General features: G+C 34.6%; 1 protein-coding gene across 1 annotated transcript in view; it reads right to left on the reverse strand.

The window, feature by feature from the left end:
* LOC150094470 (UBX domain-containing protein 7) overlaps positions 1-22512 on the reverse strand; it is a 520016-nt gene that overhangs the window by 440946 nt on the left and 56558 nt on the right. The window lies entirely within an intron of this gene.

Consider the following 22512-nt stretch of genomic DNA (forward strand, 5'->3'; position numbering starts at 1 on the left):
TTTTATTTAAAAAAAAAAAGAAAAGAAAAAAAGTAGTTATGGAAGACTTACTCAGTCTAATTTTCAAATATAAATTCAAACTTTAACCCAATGGCAAAATTTTACAAAAACAAAATGTTTTGTACACGATTTTGAAAACGATATAAGTGTCAATTATTGTTTCTTTCATATTTATCTAGCATTACTGAGTTATGTAAATCTATTTCTGTTGGAAGTTTTTTTTCCACTTGGTTAGATAATAAATTATATATTTAGTTTAATCCTTTATCCAAGTGTAAGCAAACAAACTTTGCACCTGACATATCTTCAGGACTGGGGCAACTCGTGGCAAAGGTGGACTGAGTTCTCATCACTTTCCTTAGTATCCCATAATGCAAAGCACATCTCCTTGTGGACATGTATAATGCTATGCTTTATGGAAAGGGCACTGCCCAGACCGTTTTGACCTTTATTGAGGTCTCATCAGTGGGATAATGGATTAAACCAAGTATATAATTTCTTGGTATCTTCATTTTATAATATAACCAAGTGAAAAACTTTCAACAACTATCTATCTCTAATTCAGAGTATTTTAATAATAAGGTGTGACACCTTTTGGCAATTCATATAGGAAAATATGACTTCTGCATTACTTCAACCTTGGTATCTCACCTCCAGGTCTGGCTCCCACTGATGAGACCTAAATAAAGGTCAAAACCGGTCTGGGTAATGACCCTTCCCATAATGCATAGCATTATACATGTCTGCAAGGAGATGTGCTTTGCATTATGGGATACTAAGGAAAGTGATGAGAACCCAGTCCAACTTTGCCACGAGTTGCCCCAGTCCTGAAGATACTGGGGCAACTCATGGCAAAGTTGGACAGGGTGTCCCACCTTATTATTAAATTACTCTGGATTAGAGAAAGATACTTCAGGTGCAAACTTTGTTTGCTTATACTTGGATAAAGGATTAAACTAAATATATAATTTACCAAGTGGAAAAAACTTCAACATCTTTCTCTAATCCAGAGTAATTTAATAATAAGGTGGTGGCAACTGGCATATGGAAATATGGCTTCTGCATTGGTTCAACCTTGGTATTACCTCTGGGTCTGGCTCCCACTGACGAGATCCCCTAAGGGTCGAAACCGGTTGGAAGCTTCGGTGATGGATAGCAATGCTGTAGCCAACAAAGTTCTAACTGAGGCTAGGCTGTTGCTGTTACACAGGTAGAGGAGTAATGGAAGGCAATGGTGCAGCCAATGAAGTTAACTGAGGCACGGCTATTGCTGTTACCCCTCAGATGAAATATGAGTGGTTCTGCTTGGTGGCAGGGTGAACATGCCACTGGGTAGAGCCAAACACTCAGAATTCTTCTTAGTGGCAGGGTGAGCCTGTTACTGAGGGGAACAACACTGAATTTTGATCCTTCGGGTCACTCATTAGGTCGCTCATCCAGGGAATCTCACGAGAGGAACCCTGCACTTAAACAGGGAAACCGGTCTGGGTAGTGACCCTTCCCATAATACATAGCATTATACATGTCCTCAAGGAGATGTGCTTTGCATTATGGGATACTAAGGAAAGTGATGAGAATTCAGTCCACCTTTGCCAAGAGTTGCTGCAGTCCTAAGTAAATATATAATATAAAATCTATTTCTCACCTCTATTTGGTCAAAAAAAAAAAAAAAAAATCTAAAAGTATTCTGTAATGAGGTTGGCAAGAGAAATACCATGCCAATAAAATTTGGATCCAAGCATAGACTATAATCATTCACTAATCCAATGGAGGTTCAAATCCATTATATTCAAAGAGAATATAATGGATTTGAACCTGCATTATATAAGAGAGTATATTCAAATATACTCTCTTATATTGCTACCAAATTTTGATATGATTTCTAAAACTGGTGTCATTCTATTGTCAGCTTTACATTATGACTGTTTGCCACAAAATTCAAATAGCCAGTTAATTTTCAACAAAGTTTTTATTTTCTTTTGGCAATCACATAAATATGCAGTTGTTCTACCTATAATGCATTATGGAGAAGACAAAAATGGATTTGAACCTGCAGGTTATATTTCATAGAAATATGTAAGAGAGGAAATGTTTCAGAACACATCAATAAAAGAAATGAACAAAAAGAACTGTTCTGAGTTTACAATTGAACAGTAAAGAAGTGTTGAGTAGCTAACTATGTTTTAACAGACTGAGGAGAAGAGAAAAGGACAGGAAATTATTTGTCATTGATATCACTTCTAATAAAGAGTAACCATGATATATTTATAGAAAATGCAAGCAGCAGAATCTGAGCTAATGTGTGAAAGACTGGAGTAAATTGGTGAGAGATTGATCAATCTAAATGTTCTCTTCTGTATTGAATTAAGCATTTTTAGGGAGCTCCTTTGAAGACACCACCCTAAATGTTAATGGAGAACTATGTAATGGGTGGATGGATCTGAAATGTATAAAGTTACGCCTTGAATGAAAGAGTAAACCAAATTTCTTGAATGCTGAGGAAGCAATAGTTGCAACATGTTTATACCAAGAAATACATGAGATATTAGAGCTATCTAAGAAGAAAACCACATCTTGTCCAGAGATTTGGATGTTATCAAATTTCTCTGTCTTCTCTTCAAAGATAAAACAGAACTTAGTTGTTCGCAATGATATTAATGAGAAGTTCAGGATTTCATTGAAGTTCTGAATTGGTTTGGAGAGCAAAAAAACTTTATACTTTGTACAGTACAAGGTGCCAAATGAGAAGAGTGTACCACCATCAACAAACTATTAATCTGTAGTTAACTGTAAGTGGTCACTGATATATAGAAAGAAAACAGTAAGTGAAAGAAATGAACCCTGGGGAAATGTCAGCATTAGTTACCAAAATTGAAGAGCTTATTTCTAAAGTGACTTATCTTTGTCAAATGTAAAATTTCTCTTCAATGTAAAAAAACAGAACTTAGTTGTTTGCAATGATATTAACAATGATATAAATTTGCAATGATATAAACAACAAACACGACAATGAAATGCATTGCACTGGAAATAAAGTCAACTTTTTCATTACGTTTTCAATGGGATTTACACAATTTTGAAAATAAATAAAAAAATGATGACAACATAAAGCAATGATTTAATAACATGATGGGTAGTGAGCTCAAAAAATTAAAAATTGGAATCCTTTCCTTTAGTGTTACACCGTGATCAGCATTCATTTCAGACAAATTTCCCGAATCATCGAGAAATTAAAGTAATTAATTCTAATATGGTTGCAGTTTCCATAATTTGTCTGAAATGAAATGGATTAAAATTTGGAGATACACTTTGGGAATAAGCTCTTCAATTTGGAGATAACTTATTCTAAACTCAAGGATATTTGAAGAGAAATAAAATTAGCATCCCAGATCATTTGAACAACACCAACTGTCCAATAAGCCTCATATTGGATCGAAAGAGATAATACACATGCTAGAAGATAATCGATATAGCAGACAGGATTCAGATCCAGGGTCAACACCATGGACAATATCCACACACTAAGACAATTATTAGATAAATGTAAGGAATTCAACATACCCCTTTGTCTAGCTTTCATAGATTATGAAAAAGCTTTTGCCACAGGCAAGACAAATGAACTAATAACAGCCCTAGAGAAACAAGATGTTGAACCCCAGTATATTGAACTTCTAAAACATATTTATAACAATTCTACTGCACCTATAAAGCTATGGAACAAGAAATCTAAATTCGATGCAAGAGGAATTAGGCAAGGGGACACTGTCACCAAAACTGTTTAATGCAGTACTAGAAGAAATCTTTAAAAACTTAAACTGGAACAATAAAGGTATAAAGATAAATGGGAAATACTTTTCACACTTAAGATATGTAGATGATATCTTGATAATAGCCGAAACAGCTAACTCTGGAAACTCTGAAAAAAAGGACTAAAAATAAATACTGGGAAAACTAAAGTAATGTTTAACAAGTCAGCAATAAAATCACCCATCATCTTGGGAAATAATCAATTAGATATTGTAGATCAATTTGTCTATCAAGAAAAGATCTTTGATTTAGATAAAGGCAATGAATCAGAAATCAATAGATGAATACGGTTGGCATCGACTGCTTTTGGAAAACTAAGTTCACTCTTAAGAGAGGCATCCCATTGTGCCTAAAAAGGAAAGTAATTGATGCTTATTACCAGTCATGGCTTATGGTAGCGATACCTGAAACCTCACAAATAGACCGGAAAACAAACTGAAGATTGCTCTAAGAAAATTTGAAAGAAATCCAAGGGATCCCTTTAAAAGATAAAACAAGAACTCTTGGCTGGTAATTAGTTTACGGAATTAACAACGGATATAAAGTATATTAATTAAAGGTAACTTTAATGAATAACTTCTATATTTCGGCAACATCACATTGCCATCTTCAGGAACATAAAGACATGGTATGTGCACACAGGCACCAACACAAAGCAAATGAGGAAGAAAGCAAGAAACTAATATTGTTCCTGAAGTCCTAACGGTGCCCTCTGGCGGGCTAATTTGGTAGTCTTGGCAGTTGGGCTGAAGTTCTCATAATGTAAGTCTCCCAAATTTGGGGCAGTTTCATGCACCCAAATTTGTTGAGGTTAGGAACGTTTTTTAGAGCTGCTGAAGATTCTTTGAATAATCTTTCGTATTTAAACTTGCTGCAATGAATTATTTTTGTTTTCTTCCAACGAATTTTATGGTGGGTATCTAAGGCATGGTCTGCCAGCCCAGAGCGGCTGTACTGGTGAAACCGGATGTAGTCTTGGTGTTCTGAAATCCTGATATTTGTTGTTCTGCCTGTTTGGCCAAAGTAGGACAATTTGCAGCTGCAAGGGACGTGGTATACACCAGGTAGGTCTAGGGGGAGTGGTTGGTCTTTGGTAGAGCAGATAAGGAATGCCAACTTTTTATATGGTCTGACAGGAAGTAAGGTCATATTTTTTGAGGATATTGGTTATTTTCTCAGAGGTGCCCTGGATGTAGGGGATGGTTTTAGACTTGGTGTAATCTTTATTGTGGAGGGGGGGGGGGAGGGAGGTTGTGGTTTACTGGTTTTAGTATTTTTTGGATTTTTTTGGGGTTATAGCCATTGGCTAAGAAAGTGTTGAGGATGTGGTTTAGTATTAGGGCCTTGTCATCTGAGCAGATGACATTTTTTTGCCCTGTTATATAGTGTTTTTATAACCCCATATTGTTGTGAGGGGGGGGGTTATAAAACCCCCTGGTGAATGTATCTGCCAGTATGGGTGCGTTTTCTGTGAACAGAGAAAACCAAAGATCCATCAAGATGGCAGGTGATTAAAGTGTCTAGGAAGGGGAGGATGTTGTTTTCCTCTCTTTCTAAGGTGAATTGGACTCTGAGGTGTTGGTTGTTTAAGTGTGTTAGGAAGGAATGGAGTGTGTCTGAGCCATGTGGCCAAATAGCAAACACATCATCCACATAACGAAGCCAAATAGTGGGTTTTTGTGGGGCGGAGTTTAAGGCATTCTCTTCAAATGTCTCCATAAAGAAATTGGCCAAGGGTGGGGAAAGCGGTGAACCCATGGCTGTCCCCTCTATCTGTTTGTAGAACCTTCCTTGCCAAGCAAAATAGCCTGAATTCATTGTGAACTGAAATAGGGTTGAGATATCGGGAGGAAACTTGGCTTGGATGAGCTCTAGGGTTTCTTTGAGTGGGACATTAGTGAATAGGGAGGAGACGTCAAAACTGACCATTATGTCAGTGTGTTGGAATGTGAGGTTTTCTATACTGGCTTTAAAGTGGGCTGAGTTTTTTATGTGTGATGGTGTGTTGCCAGTGTAGTGTGTGAGCATTTTGGCTAAATGTTTGGCTAATTTATATGTGGGGAAATCAATGCCATCCACTATGGGACGCAATGGCAGATTTTGTTTATATATTTTTGGGAGTCCATATAATCGGGGGAGGGTGTAGAGTTATAAGGTTTTAGTTTGTTGGTGACTTCCACAGGCCAAGAAGTGACCTTCTTAAGGAGTCTGTGGAGAGTTCTAATCTGAGAGCTGGTCGGATTATATTCAATGGGGAGGTAAGTCGTACGGTCTAGTACTAAAGCAGTTAGCTTACCTTTGTAGTCTTTTTGATTGAGCACCACAGTGGCGTTTCCCTTATCCGCCTTGGTGATTACTATTTTTTTGTTGTTTTTCAATTCTATAATATATAATAAATACGAAGTCGGCACTTGAAAAAATACGAAAACCTGACAAAGAATTCTACTTCCTTACCACAGCCACCACTCAACACTGTAGACAACCTCTCGTCGGCAGTTTTAAAGCTTGAAACACTCACCACACTTTCACGTGGTCACAATTTTGCCCTAGCTCCAAAATGAATACCGGCCGAAGAAATCATGATCCAGATAGAACGTGGGATTCGCAACCTGCCTAACCATATCGCCAACAACGTTAGACTGGATGTAGTCGGTGTTCTCACTAAAGCCAAACCTCCAAAATCCAACTTATCCAAAAACGAATATGCAGCCCTACAAGAATCGAAAAACAACAAAAAAATAGTAATCACCAAGGCGGATAAGGGAAACGCCACTGTGGTGCTCAATCAAAAAGCCTATAAAGGTAAGCTAACTGCTTTAGTACTAGACCGTACGACTTACCTCCCCACTGAATATAATCCGACCAGCTCTCAGATTAGAACTCTCCACAGACTCCTTAAGAAGGTCACTTCTTGGCCTGTGGAAGTCACCAACAAACTAAAACCTTATAACTCTAGACCCCCCCCCCCCCGATTATATGGACTCCCAAAAATACATAAACAAAATCTGGCATTGCGTCCCATAGTGGATGGCACTGATTTCCCCACATATAAATTAGCCAAACATTTAGCCAAAACGCTCACACACACTACACTGGCAACACACCATCACACATAAAAAAACTCAGCCCACTTTAAAGCCAGTATAGAAAACCTCACACTCCACACACTGACATAATGGTCAGTTTTGACGTCTCCTCCCTATTCACTAATGTCCCACTCAAAGAAACCTTAGAGCTCATCCAAGCCAAGTTTCCTTCTGATATCTCAGCCCTATTTCAGTTCACAATGAACTCAGGCTATTTTGTTTGGCAAGGAAAGTTCTACAAACAGAAAGAGGGGGACAGCCATGGGTTCACCGCTTTCCCCACCCTTGGCCAATTTCTTTATGGAGAGATTTGAAGAGAATGCCTTAAACTCCGCCCCACAAAAACCCATTATTTGGCTTCGTTATGTGGATGATGTGTTTGCCAAATTGGCCACATGGCTCAGACACACTCCATTTCTTCCTAACACACACTTAAACAACCAACACCTCAGAGTCCAATTCACCTTAGAAAAAGGGGAAAACAACACCCTCCCCTTCCTAGACACTTTAATCACCCGCCAGCTTGATGGATCTTTGGTTTTCTCTGTTCACAGAAAACCCACCCATACTGGTGATAGATTACACCAAGTCTATCACCATCCACTACATCCAGGGCACCTCTGAGAAAATAACCAATATCCTCAAAAAATATGACCTTACTTCCTGTTACAGACCATATAAAAAGCTGGCATCCCTTATCCACTCTACCAAAGACCAACCACTCCCCTAGACCTACCTGGTGTATACCAGGTCCCTTGCAGCTGCAAACTGTCCTACTTTGGCCAAACAGGCAGAACAACAAATATCAGGATTTCAGAACACCAAGACTACATCCAGTTTCACCAGTACAGCCGCTCTGGGCTGGCAGACCATGCCTTAGATACCCACCATAAAATTCGTTGGAAGAAAACAAAAATAATTCATCGCAGCAAGTTTAAATACGAAAGATTATTCAAAGAATCTTCAGCAGCTCTAAAAAAGTTCCTAACTTCAACAAATTTGGGTGCATGAAACTACCCCAAATTTGGGAGACTTACATTATGAGAACTTCAGCCCAACTGCCAAGACTACCAAATTAGCCCGCCAGAGGGCACCTTTAGGACTTTAGGAACAATATTAGTTTCTTGCTTTCTTCCTCATTTGCCTGCGTGCACATACCATATCTTTATGTTCCTGAAGATGGCAATGTGACGTTGCCGAAATATAGAAGTTATTCATTAAAGTTACCTTTAATTAATATACTTTATATGTGTTGTTAATTCCGTAAACTAATTACCAGTTATGTCTGACCAACGTATAAGCCTTGCTACAAGAACTCTTGGATTAGAGAGCAAACCAAGATAAATGATATTCTAACTTATAAGACGAGAAAATGGAAGTAGGCAGATCACGTAATGAAAAGAGAGGATAGACGCTGGAATAAGGAGCTTATAAACTGTACACAAACTGGAAGAAGAAGAAACAGAGGAAAGTCAAGGACTAGATGAGATGACTTTAGAAAGTTTGGCAAGAAGTGGAATAAGACTGCCAAAGATAGAAGGTGGTGGTCAAAAATGGGGGAGGCCTTCATCCAGCTGTGGACCGACCAAGGCTGAGAAAGAAGATTAGCATCACAGGGATTTTTTTTTTCTCCCTCCCATAACAAGGTAGTTGCTCCTGAATGGGGAGAGTAATCATTACTTTTGACCAAGAGATGCCAGGCATGTGGAGGTTTTTGGTTAGGTGTAAAGAAGTATATGGTGTGTTAGGTGTAAAGAAGTATATGGAGTGAAAATTTTTGGGTACTACTTACTCCAAAAATAGTACCCAGCATCAGAAACTGCAACAGGGTATCAGTGATGCATGGTAAATGATTACGGGGTATCTGAGGAATGTAATAATCAAAACTACATACCTAATTAGGAGAATAAATCAAAGAATGAAAGAATTAAATGGATAAGCAGTGCAGCAAAAGGAGATACAAAAGAAATAAGGATCAAGAAAAGTACAAAGCACAGATAAGGGTGACTAGCATGGTAGGCCAAATCTCAGATGACAGCAAATTAGGTAGGTAGGCCAGAGGAAATCCAAAAGTGTTTTGCTATAGGGAAAGGAAAAGACTTTTTTTTTTTTTTTTTTTTACTTTACCTATAGGGAAAGGAAAAGAATAATTTTCATAATGAATGAAGATAAAGTGACAGGCAGAAGAAAGAGTTGTGTTACTGAGCAATTACTTTGTAATGGGATCATTCAAGTGGAATAGTACAGCAACTGACATACTATAGATCTATGTGAGAATAAAGATACAAACCTGGGGAATGCTCAGGATATTACTATTACAAATGACGTGAATACAGCAATAAGATTAGATGGAATATCTGCATGTGTATTACAAGGAAGTGCACAAGAATTAGTAGTTACTCTGACCAGGGCCACCTTATCCCCATTAAGCACTTTAGGCACAGTGACAAGGATCTACAAAAACAAAATTAACAAACATTTTACAGGAATTTGGAAGAAAAACAAAATTTCAAAATAAAGATATTTTATATGGAGCCTGTGTAGCTCAGTGGAAGTGGCATTTGCACTCTCCGGGTGCTTAACCACACAAAGGAAGACTTGGGTTCACATCTAGTGGCCGACTAGATGAACATTTTTCTAAGCCTTTTTTCGACCGGTTCCCAAGTTAGTCGATCTCTGGCATGGTAAACTCAAGAAAATCAACTGTTGAACCCACACTATTTTCAGACATTAAAAATATTGTGTCAGGATTAGGAAGATGGCAGCACTTGTTAGCTGTCTCTTCACTGCATGCCAGTTAAATTAGTGATAGCCTTGGGCCAGCTATCTCTGATCGGCTACCAGTGGAGATTGAACTGCCCACTCAGTCTCCAAAAATTTAGATATGGCTAAAAAAATGGCCTTGCCTACTCCCTATATGGGAATATAAAAGGCATTAGCTGATTATTATTTTTATATTTTCATCCACAAAAATTAATAATTTTTACTAATAATTATTCATTTTAATAATAATTAAAATTTTAAATTCTATTCAATTTTTAATCATATAAATAGGTTTATTAATTAACAATTCTTTAAAATAATCATGAATCACATTTTCTAAAAATAAAAATTAAAAAAAAAAGAAAAATCATAAAAATCACATTCAACATAAGATTGGTTATTAAGGTATATTTACTTTGTGGCATTTTTTATTCACAAATTCTCTCATAACTTCATCAACGGACAGTTGTTTAATATTTCACTTTATATAGAAAGTATTGATAAAGATGATAACTTTGACTAAGATAATCTGGATCACAAATGATTTTTTATACGATTTAATGTTGAAAATGCACATTCACCTTCTGCATTTGTCTCCAAAATTGATAAGTAAATTCAAAGTGCAATATTTGTATTTGAGAAGCTTAACACCAGATTTTGTTCAATTTGTGCAGACAATAATTTTGATACTGTTTTACACTCCAGAAATATTTAAAATTCGTCCAAATCTTGATTATACAAGTGAACTAGAGTCTATGCTTTGGAAACAATTTCACTTTCTGGCATTGATTTATCAATAAGAAAATCAAGTCTGCCATAAAGATAAAAGAGAATTTTGATAACATACAATAATGTGATTGACTTGATTGTTGCCTGGCAACAGTGATCCCTTTGATTATAATCACAGAACACAATCAATGCTGACTGCCATAATGTGCCAAACAGTACATCCGATCCAAACTGATCGGGTGAGCATGGCACGATTCAAAAATCATAGCGTGCATTATTAAATTACATTAATAATTTTAAGCATGATTTTTTTTTAAATCATGCAATTTTCTCATCTACAATACAATATTCTTTTTTTGCTTGGCACCCTTATCCACCCTACCACATCCCATATCAAAATGAGAGAGAAGGATGCACAAGGATTAAGGAAAAGAGTTCTGGTTTTTAAACAGATATGCACATTTTGAGGTCCTCAGAGGTCGACAGGACAGTTTTAGGAATGATGTCTGTCTGTTCCTAGTGGTATGTTCGGGTGAGGTGAGGAGTTAAATACAACAGTGCCTAAGGCCTACAAAAACCTTAATGCAGCCCTGACCCTGTGGTCAGGACTGCATTAAGGTTTTTGTAGGCCTTAATGTGTACAATGGGTTCATATACTGCAGGTATGGACATTTGTGAACGTATTTGGCAGTAGATGACTTACCAGTAGGTGCAAGACCACTACACTGCATATTAGAGGTCTAAAGTGACTCATAAAGTTGGCTATTTTGGTCTTTAGAGCAGGGTTTCTGGATAACCTAAAGCTTATTATGAAGCTTTCTGGATAACCTAAAGCTTATTATGAAGCTTTCTGGATAACCTAAAGCTTATTATGAAGCTTTCTGGATATCCAGAAGCTCATGCAAGAGTTATGATAGGCCATCTATGCAAGAATTTAATTCAAATCATTGGTGGGATGTGAATTTTTGCATAGATGACCAAGGCAAATCACTTCCAATTTTACCTAAAATATTGTATCACATGCTTCCCTGTGGCCTTCTGAGAGAAGACATCAGAAGACTCTTGAACTTGGATACCATGAGAGCTTTCGACCAACACCAATTGTGCACAAAAACGATGCGCTCCTGAACTAATACGTATCCATCATCTCTATTATTTTATACTTGACTCAATCCATACTTCAGACTATCAATCCACTACTATCACCACAGTGCTGTTTAAATGTAGGTCAGTCAAACTTTAGGACTGGGAAAACTGCAAATTTCATTGTTAATACTAATCATAAGACATAATTACATGTATAGTCAGTTAAATATGTAATGAAATAAAGAATTTAATATCACTCACTAATATTTCATGATGATATGATTATCATCATGAAATATTCACATCAGAGTGAAACATACAACTAGCTACTGAAGTTACATGAAGCAAGAAAGAACTGAAGCAAGGTTACCAAGTGTTACTGTTCCACTGCTCTCCAGCAAGTCACATGGGTACATACTATCAGGGCTGGGGGAACATAGGACTTAAATCATTAACAACTGTAAACCAGCACAGCAGAAAGGCAAATGAGAGGAAAGCTATTTTCAAAATAAGGCATATGGCATAGTAATGTTATTGTTAAATTGTTCTAAGTTTAATTTTACTACTAACATTATTATTATATTATTATTATTACGTGACACCTCGAAAGAGTCCAAGGACTCATCACGGGAGGGGCACTCTACTCCACTCTGCTATATACATCTAATCGTCTCTGCTACTACTTAATTCACTTATTATACACAACTAGCATCAACACCATCTACCACCCATCACTTCCATTAACAGAATGTTCTGTCTGTAAATTGTAAGTGTTCTGAAGGTTAAAAAAACCCCAAGTTTCCAGAATAAAAAAACCTTCTATCCCTATATGAGAACAGCTAACTCACCTTCAAATAAAAAAAAGCCCATATAAAGATTCCTCTAATAATGATGAGAATCAAACTTAGGCCTTTTCCAATCGAAGGGTACAATATAATCTCATTCTTCATGTTGGAGGTTTAATGGAATATTATCAGCACTGGGAAAGGATTAAAACTATTTTTAATGCTTCCAATATTTCATCTCAGTCACTAAGATGAAATATTGTCACTCAAACATCTTCAAGGATTACAAATAACTTTTGACAACACACTCAAATACAATACAATACTAAATCTTTTTATGAAGTTCTATTATGGAGTTTAAGTAGGTGCTTTCTTTAATGTTGTCAATCCATTTCTTTCTTGGTCTTCCTCTGCTGGGCTGTCCTTCAATTCTACCATTTTAATAATATGTTTGGCAGTCTTTCTAGGTTCATTCTTGAAACATGTCCAAATCAGGTTAGTTGGCTCTTTTTTAGTGCTGTAATTATTGTTTCTTTCAAGTTTCTGACTTTTTCATTTGTTTTTTTCTTTCTGTAAAGTTTGTTCTACTGAATTTCATTTCAAAATCATTCATCCATTTCTTTTTTCCTTAAGATCCAGCATTCTGAGATAGAGTACTGTGGGAATTATCATTGTTTTATATTTGAGTTCTTTGCTTAATCTTTTATTGTTCCATATTTTTTGTAGTCTGCCTACTGTTACCCATCCATCCATTACTGACATTGTGTTTGATGGTTTTGAAATAGTCTAGATCTTCAGTGATCATTCATCATCACGAATCATGGGCTCACTGCCCGTTGATGTCTGTTTCACTATCTTCTTCCACCTTTCTTTGTCCAGTGCACAGTGTCGCATTTTTGTACACCCATTCCACACCAGTCTTTTATATCATCTATCCATTCTCTGTGTGGTCTACCTCTTCTGTTTAAACCATCCAAAATACCAAACATAAATGTCTTTATCTTCCAGTCCTCACTCATTCTACAGATGTGTCCAAATAATTGCAGCTTCCGTTTTATAATCTTCTGCATTAGATTCTGTTTTGGTTGTATCTTCTGATAGAGCTCTTCACTGGTGATTTTCTGTACCCATCCTATTCTTAGAATCTTCCTGTAACAAGTTCTTTCAAATGCCAAAATTCTTTTTCTTGATTCCTTATTTATTACCCACGTTTCAGATCTGTACAGTACACTGCTGAAGATGCATGTTTCCAATACTCTTAGTTTTGTTTGCAGACTGATCACTTTACTTTTCCAGATGTTGTCCAGATCTATGGCTTTCAGATTTGTTCTTTCCTCTGCAATCCTGATCTTTATTTCTTTTTTACAGTCCAAGTCATATGTCAGTTTACTTCCCAAATGTGAATTGTTCTACATTTTCTATATCAGTTCCATCCACTTATATCTTTTGTTTCATGTTCTTCTCACCAAATACCATTGTCTTTGTTTTTTCAAAGTTCATAACAAGCCCAAATCTCTTCCCTTCCTCATTTAACAGTTTCAGTGTTTTTTATAGTTCTCTTTCATCTTCTTCAATAATAACAATGTCATCTACAAATCTCAGATTGTTAATTCTCATTCCGTGTACAGATATTCCTTTGGCATCTTCTTTCATTTTATCCATTGCTCTTTCTAAATATGCGATGAAAATGCTTGGTGATATTAGGTCTCCCTGTCTAGTACCTCTGATTGTTTTAAACCATTTCCCCAAATCATCACCTATTCTAACTGCTGCAACTGCATTCTGGTAAACATCTTTTAGTATAACTATTAGTTTTTTATCAATTCCATAGGATTCCAGAACTACTAATGTCACTTTCTGGTCAATACTGTCAAATGCTTTCTGAAAATCAACAAAGCAAGTATATATGTTTTTGTTTTTTCTCCTAGCTTTCTCTGCTATTAACCTCATTGTCAAAATCTGTTGAATTGTAGTTCTATCCTTCCTAAATCCTGCATGCTTGTCTGCAAGGTATACTTCCAATTGTGTTCTCAATCTTTCTGTCAATATGATCATCATCACTTTACCAAGGTTACTTATCAAGGCAATTGCACTATAATTTTTACATTCTAGCTTATTTCCTTTCTTGTATAATGTTACTAATATTGATTTCGCCCAATCCTCTGGCATTTTCCCTTCTTTCCATACCATATTACATAGTTGGTGCATTTCTGTAACTATACTTTCACCACCATATTTAATGATTTCTCCAGTAATGTTATCTTAACCAGGACTCTTGTTGTGTTTTAGCCGTCCTATTGTTTTTCTACCTCTCCTCTTAAAATGTCCATATCATGCTCATTACCTGGTGGTGATATCTGCTTCAATTCTTCAGTCAATTTCCCAACGCTATCTGAATCTAGTTTTTCTTCATATAACACACTACAGTATCTTGTCCACCGCTGTACAATTTTTTCTTTATTCATTAATACTTTGCCTTTTTCATCTTTAATTGTGATCTGTTTTGGTTGCCACTTTCTATTAATGGTTCTGATCATTTTTTATACCTCCCTTGTTTTATGCTCTCCATAGTATTGTTCTATATCGTTGCATTGGACTTCTAACCATTTCATCTTATCCATCCTGACTGCTTTTTTCACCTCATTACACTTTCTTCTATATTGCTCTTCTATTTGTTCTGATGTACCCCTTCTTATCTTCAACATTCTTTTCTCCTGTACTAACTTCAGTGTTTCTTGTGTAATCCATTTCTTCTTGATCTTCTCATATTTATAAATTTAGGGACACAAAAACACAAAAACACACATGTTGAACAGATTATTTTATTAATTACTAATAAAATAAAACTTGACGTTTCGACTCCTGTAACGAGGTCATGATCGGAAGAATACAAGTGTATATGGAACCAAGCTACATGCTCATGCCCTGTATATCGGTAAACTAAAGCTACATAGTTAGTTAATCCTTTTCCCTAGCCTGACCTCTAGTGATAAAAAAATAATAATAAATAAATAAATAAAATAAAAAAAAAAATTAAAAAAAATATATATATATATACTTAAATGCAAGAATTGGAAACACGAAAATTAATAATAATATAGGAATACATGGAGAACACACTCTAAACAGAAATGGCAAAAAATTGATCGACTTTGTAGTTTATAACCTAAAAATAATGAATTCATTCTATAAACATAAAGACATAAATAAATATACTTGGGCAAGAGGATGGAAATCAATATTAGATTACTTCATATTAAATGAAAAGACATCAAAATTTTCACTAGATGTTAGAGTTCACAGAGGATATGAAATAAGCACTGACCACTTCCTTGTTAAAATAAAATTAAGATTACCACCTAAATGGCTACAAGTAACAAGAACAGAAAGAAAAATTAAAACATTTGTTAATAAAACTAAGACTATTGAATGACACAAATGTACAATGGCTATATGAACAAAGAATTAACCAATATCTAAATAAAACAAAACGAAGAAATAGAATGGCTTAATATAAAAACGATACTAAATGCAGCAGAAAATGAAAGCTTAGGAAAGACCAAAAAATTCAATAAAAGAAAAAAAAAATGAAGATCTGGGATGATACAATGAAAGAAATAATCAAAAAGAAAAAAGAAGCCACAAATCACAAATGGTTGAGCAGTAAAAGATTAGAAGATGAAATAGAATATAAAAGAATAAGAGCCATAGCTAAAAGAGAAGTCAGAAAAATACAGAGAATCATGGAATAAATTTGTTTCTAATTTAGAACATGATTTATATAAAATAAGACCCAATGTATATAAGATTTTGAAACACTTAAATGCAGATACCAAAGAAAACATAAAATTAAACACTGAATTGAAATTAGAAGAATTTCTAAATTACTACACAGAACTGTGGACAGACAAATATTTAAAAAAAGACAACTGGCAAACAATTAACGAAAATGAAAAGAAAATTAACTGAAGAAGAATTAGAAATCAACCTGAAAGAAACAAGAAATAGAAAATCACCTGGAGAAGACAAGCTAGGTTCAGAACTATATAAATATGCAGGAACAAGATTCAAAGAAAGACTCTTATTATTTTTAAATAAAATTTACTCAACTGGTATCCCCCCAATAGAATGGAAAAAAGCAATTGTGATTCCTATCTTTAAGAAAGGTAACAGAGATGACCCTAAAAACCATAGAGGTATCAGTATACTAAATTCCTGTTACAAAATATATAGCAGAATCTTAAATAGCAAACTAATGAAATATTCCGAAAACTTTATTCTAGAAGTACAGAATGGATTTAGAAAAGGACGATCATGTATAGACACAGCCTTTTGCCTAAAATTAATAATAGAGAAAAGAAGAGAATATAATTTAGGAACACATATTGCATTTATTGACTTTGAAAAAGCATTTGACAAAGTTAAAAGAAACATATTATTTAACATATTAAAAGAAAGACAAATACCAAATAATATCCTAAAAGCTATCACAAGTATACATGAAAATAATCAAATACAAATAAGATTAAATCGCGAGCTATTACATACGAGAGAGATAAACCAAGGGGTCCGACAGGGATGTCCCCTCTCAGCAACTCTTTTTAATATCTACTTAAATGAAATAATAATAAAATGGAATAAAAATCTACATCAAGGAATTAAACTTTTTCCTACAGTTAACTTAACCACTCTCCTCTTCGCCGACGACCAAATAATAATTACAAATTCTGAAGATAACTTACAGAAAGCTATTTTAGATCTAAATGAGATATCCAAAGATTATGGAATGATAATATCAATGGAAAAATCAAAAACTATGGCCTTTAAAGGACAAGATCCAGCAAGAACTAAAATAGTAATAGATAACAAGATCTTAGAACAGGTGAATTCATTTAACTACCTAGGATGTACGATCACATATGAAAATGAAAAAGATATAAACATAAAAATTGCAATATATTTAGAAATAACAGGTGTAATTAACTCTATATTTAAACCAAACCTAGTTCAAAAAAAAAAACCAAGGTAAAAGTATACAATACATTAGCCCTACCAGTTTTAATGTATGGAAGCGAAATCTGGACAATAAAACAAAAAGACAAACAAAGATTAACAACAGCAGAAATGAAGTTTATGAGAAAAACTGCAGTGTATACCCTATTTGATCACAAAAGAAACGAAGATATTATGAAAGAATTAAACCAAGAACCAGTAATAGAAAAAATTAAAAAATATAAACATAAATGGATGGAACACGTTCAAAGAATGAAAACAGAAAAATTACCAAAACAAGCCATTAGGAAAAAGAAAACCAGGACGTCCTCTTAAACGATTCAATGATGACTTCTAAGGCCACAACAGGCCATGCTAGGCCTAAATCCGTGATATGCATGATGATGATGATGATATATACAATAAAAAAATAAATAATAAATAAATAAATACATTTTTTTTAAATAAAATAAAATAAATAAATACAACTAAAATAAACTGCTAAAGTCCTCATGTATTGATATTCTTCTGGATAGTTCTGATTGTTATAATATGATTTCTTTCAGTTGCTGTTGAATGATACAAACACTTCAAGTTATCTTCTTGTAGTGGGATTTTTCTATGGCTAGTTTAGGTTGTTATACAGGTTAGTCCTCCACATTCTTGAAATGGTTAGGCCATCATTTTTGTTGAGATTTGGGTTGTGTTTGAGCATTTCACATGACTCTTTAAATTTTCTCTCAAACTAGGTTTTGGTGCGGTGTAGGGACTTGGTATTTTTCCAATCAATTCTGTGGTATGTTTGGAGTGCGTGGTCAGAAAGGCCGGTTTTACCAAAATGGAGGTTAATGTGTCGTTTGTGTTCGTTTTGTCTGATTGGGATAGTTCACCCTGTTTTCCCTATGTATGGTATGTTGCACGTGCATTGTATTTTGTATACCCCTGGGTGGGCTAGGTGTGGAAGAGGATCTTTAGAAGAACTGAGTAGGTGTCTTAACTTATTTGGGGTCTTAAAGGTGGTTTTAATCTTAAAAGAAAGAATTCTTGATCTTCTCTTCTACTGGTACTGTCATGCACCTTCATTACTCTTTTCACTCTTAAATTCGAGTTTTTTTCTTTCTCCACACTTTTAAATTTCTTTGCTAACACTGTTCTGTACCTTCTTCCTATTTCTACTTCACTTATTCATGCTGTATCTCTTCTATTCTGATGCTGGGTTTTATATTTCTTTTTTAATTTCATCTTGATGTTTGCAATCACAAAACTATGGTCTGAGTCTATAACAGCTCATTGAAAAGTTCGACATTGCTATACTGATGTTATCCATCTTCTTTTAATCATATCAATCATGTTTTTGGTTTTCTCATCATTTGATCGTCACGTCCATTTTCTACACTCCTTTTGTTGGAATCTTGTGCAACAGATCATCATCTCGTGGTCCACAGCAAATTCAGTGATCATTGATCTTAGGTAACTGAACTGCTTTACTTGTTCTATATTATTGTTTCCTATTTTCATTTGGATTGCTCCCATTTTCTTCCTATTACCATTAGTTTTGTTTTACTAAAATTGATTTTCATATCGTATTTGTTACTTATTCGATGCAGCTTGGTCAGGATATTTTCTAATTTTTCTTGGCTGTCTGTAGTGATAACTATGTCACCAGCATACTTTAAATGTGTCATATTTCTTCCATTTACAGTTATGCCTTCACAAATCTGTAGTCCTTCATCTACTTTTCTTTTAAGTACAGGTTGAATAAATATGATAACAATGGACAGCCTTGCATAACTCCTTTTTTAATTGCTATTTGATCTGTTTCTATGTTTTGTAATTCACTATTGCTTCTGAATAGTAATTCTTGGTACAATTTAATAGGTATTTGTCAAACCCCTGTTTTTTAGAATTTTAATGAATTTGCTTTTGTTTAGTCAAAAGCTTGTTTGAAGTCGACAGCAGTAGAGTTTTTTTTATTTTTGTCTCTCATAAGATCTGCTAATCTATTTAATGTGAAAATTGCAACTTCTGTTATTTCTAAATCCCATTTGCTCTTCTTCCATCTGTTCTTCATAGGAATGTTTAACTTTGTTTTGAAGAATCCTAATGAATATTTTATAGCAATGGCTTAGAAGGGTAATAGGTCTACACTAGTGGCCAAAATTGTAGAAACCTTTTAGAAAAAGTGTATTTTTGAGGTTTAATGGTTCATAACACCACTTTTTTTGGTGTAATACCATAAAATTATATATTAATGGAAAGATAATTTAATCAAGAATGTAATGCAATAACTTTTATGAAGGATTTTTTTATTAGAACAGCAGTTATAAAGAAGAAAAGTGAAACACATAGAAAAAATGAGAAAGTGACTGAGTCCCCATGGCAGCAACATGACATGGAGCTGAATCCTGTTAAAATATAAATGCTTCATTATCTTGGAAAAGATCATGTGCGGAACGCTACAGTTTGGGCTCAAGCATTTCATTTATGTATTTTGGGGCATTTATATTCCCATTAATCATGCAAATTCTGCCCACACCTTTTGATGTCATACAATCCCAGATCATAACACAAAGTGGGTGTTTCATGGTAGGTGTAATGCAATCAGGATGCAAATCTTCTCCGATTCCTCTCCTTACATATTTTATGCCATCACTACCAAACAGAGAGATTTTAGTCTCATCACTCCAAATAACACTGTCCCATTGTTCCGCTGTCCAGTTAACATGGGTTTTAGCCCCAGTTTAATCTTTTCAATCTTTGTTTGAGAGATAAAAATGGCCTAATGGAAAGAATTTTCGTCTAAATTCTAGCATTTAGACGAAATTCCTGCAGTCTGCACCGAACAGTCCTTGCACTCAACTTCACATTGTATTGTGCCATTTCATCTTGTATACACCTAGATGATTTTCTTCTGTCACGTAGGCACAGTCTCTCAATTCTTCTATCATCACTTGCTATTGTGCACCTTTTCCTGCCTTTACCAGTCTGGTTTTGTAGTGTCTCCTTATACCTCTTCAAAAATTTAGAAATGCCATTTTTGGTTAAGTTTCCACCAATTTTTCTTCTAATTTCTTCATAACTGTAGCCTTGTTCACTTAATAGTACTATTTTCATCGCTTTCTGGGTGCCAGTCAACTCTTTGCACCATTTCTTTAATTTTATTATGTTTTATAAGCTCACTAAATGAAAGAACACAAAAAACCCAACCAACTTGATAGCAATCACATAACACACTGACAAATGTCCTCCTCTCAGCTCCAATATATGACATCAATAGTTGAATCCTACCGTGACCTTATTGGCTCATTGTCAAAACAAGATGACACCTGACTGGCTCTCTAAACACTCATGCTCATTGGCTACATTCAAATGAAGGAAAGCTACTTCATATCAACCTATGCAAGTTGTGCTTCTTTTTTCTGGTAATTTGGCTATAACTTTTCATAGAATACAGATTTTGTTGCATCACATTCTTGATTAAATTATCTTTCCATTGATATATAATTTTATGGTATTACACCAAAAAAAAAGTGGTGTTATGAACCATCAAACCTCAAAAATACACTTTTTTTTCAAAAGGTTTCCACAATTTTGGTCACTAGTGTATAGTTAGTGCAGGATCTGACATCTCCTTTTTTGTGGATGGGTATGATCTGGCCTGTTCTCTATTCTGTTGGTAAATTTCCTTTCTTTAGTATTTTGTTGAACAGTTCTCTTATGTAATTTATTATGTTTTCTCCTCCTTTTTCTAGAAGTTCTTTTTGAATGTTGTCTATGCCTGGTGCTTTATCATTTTTCATTTGTTGAATTGCTGTATATATTTTTTCATTTAGTATGTCTTTTATGTCAGAAGTTTCTTCTGGGTTGAAGGAATCTTAATCTATGTTTTCTTCAGCTGAAAATGTTTCTTTTATTGTTTCACGGCTACTTGTTGTAGTTCCATCTTTTTACAATATTGAAACTGGGTTGGATGAGTATGTTCTAGTTATCTCTAACTATTTCATAAATGGTCTTGGAGTCATGTTTTTTGTATGCTTCTTCACATATTCCTGCTTTTTCTTCAAAATATGTGGTTTTTTCTAATCTGCATTTTTTGTCTATTTCTTTTTTCAAATTTTTGTATAATATTCTATTTTCTTCATCATCTTCTTTTGAGAGATTAGTTTTGGATATTCTTTTTTTCTCTCCCATAAGTTCAAAATCTCTGGTGTGAGCCAATCTTTATTTACTCTTGTCTGGTAACCCAGGTGTTTTGTTGCTGTTTCTTTAATAATTTCTTTATCTTTTTTCGAAGACTCCAAGACTGTATCTAAAGCAAGATTATTTAATTTTTCTTTTAGTGTTCTCTGATAGATCTTGTCAAGCTTTCATTGAGTTTAGAGATGACCATCTTCTTTTGTCTTTGGTGGTTTATTCTCTCTTGCTTTTGAAACTGATTTTTTAGTTTGCCTGATAGTAGTTCATGGCCTGTATCCATGTCAATCTTTTTTAATGTTTTGACATTTTGGAAAGAATCTTTCCATTTCTTATTAACGATTATATAGTCTATACAGTTTTTGATTTAATGTTTAGTGATGTCCAGTTATATTTGAGTTGTGGCCTGTGACAGAATAAGGTATTTGTGATTGACAGTTGATTTATTTTGCAAAAAATTAATCAAGTCTTCTCCTCTCTCATTCATCTCTCCATGACCAAATTTCCCCATTACTGCTGCTTTGAGTACTGACTGATCTTTGCATTAAAATCTCCCATAATAATCAGGATATCTCTTGTACTTGTTTGCCGGATTTCTTCTTGCAGTTGTTCAAGAAATTGGCTATATTCTCCTCCTGTGATTGGTCTGGGGCATAAACTTCTATTATTTTATATATACAGTGGTATCTCGCTAATCCGAACTAATAAAAACCGTGCTCGTTCAGATTAGCGAAAAGTTCGGATTATCGAATTTTCCCCCAAGAGGAAATGATAACTAGCGTTTAAGACAAAAATAATCAGATTCTAATGGTACATCAATTTAACTCTTTAAATAAATGAAGTAACTGATAGAAAAAAAGCTACTGTACTGTAATACAAAAATTAGAAAATAATACAAGTTTATTTTAGTAAAAAAATTTAGTTTGTATGTACCTGTTTTGTTGAGGATTCTGATTTAATAAAATTACATAGTTCAGTACATAACTTAATTTGCATAAAAAAATATCACTTTCTTGTACATAATACAAAAAAAGTTTCACAAAATAATACAAAAAAAGTTTTTTTATTTC

Source organism: Typopeltis vanoorti, chromosome 22, assembly GCF_054136105.1.
Source record: "Typopeltis vanoorti isolate ZY-2024b chromosome 22, IOZ_Tvanoo_1.0, whole genome shotgun sequence".
Classification (NCBI taxonomy): domain Eukaryota; kingdom Metazoa; phylum Arthropoda; class Arachnida; order Uropygi; family Thelyphonidae; genus Typopeltis; species Typopeltis vanoorti.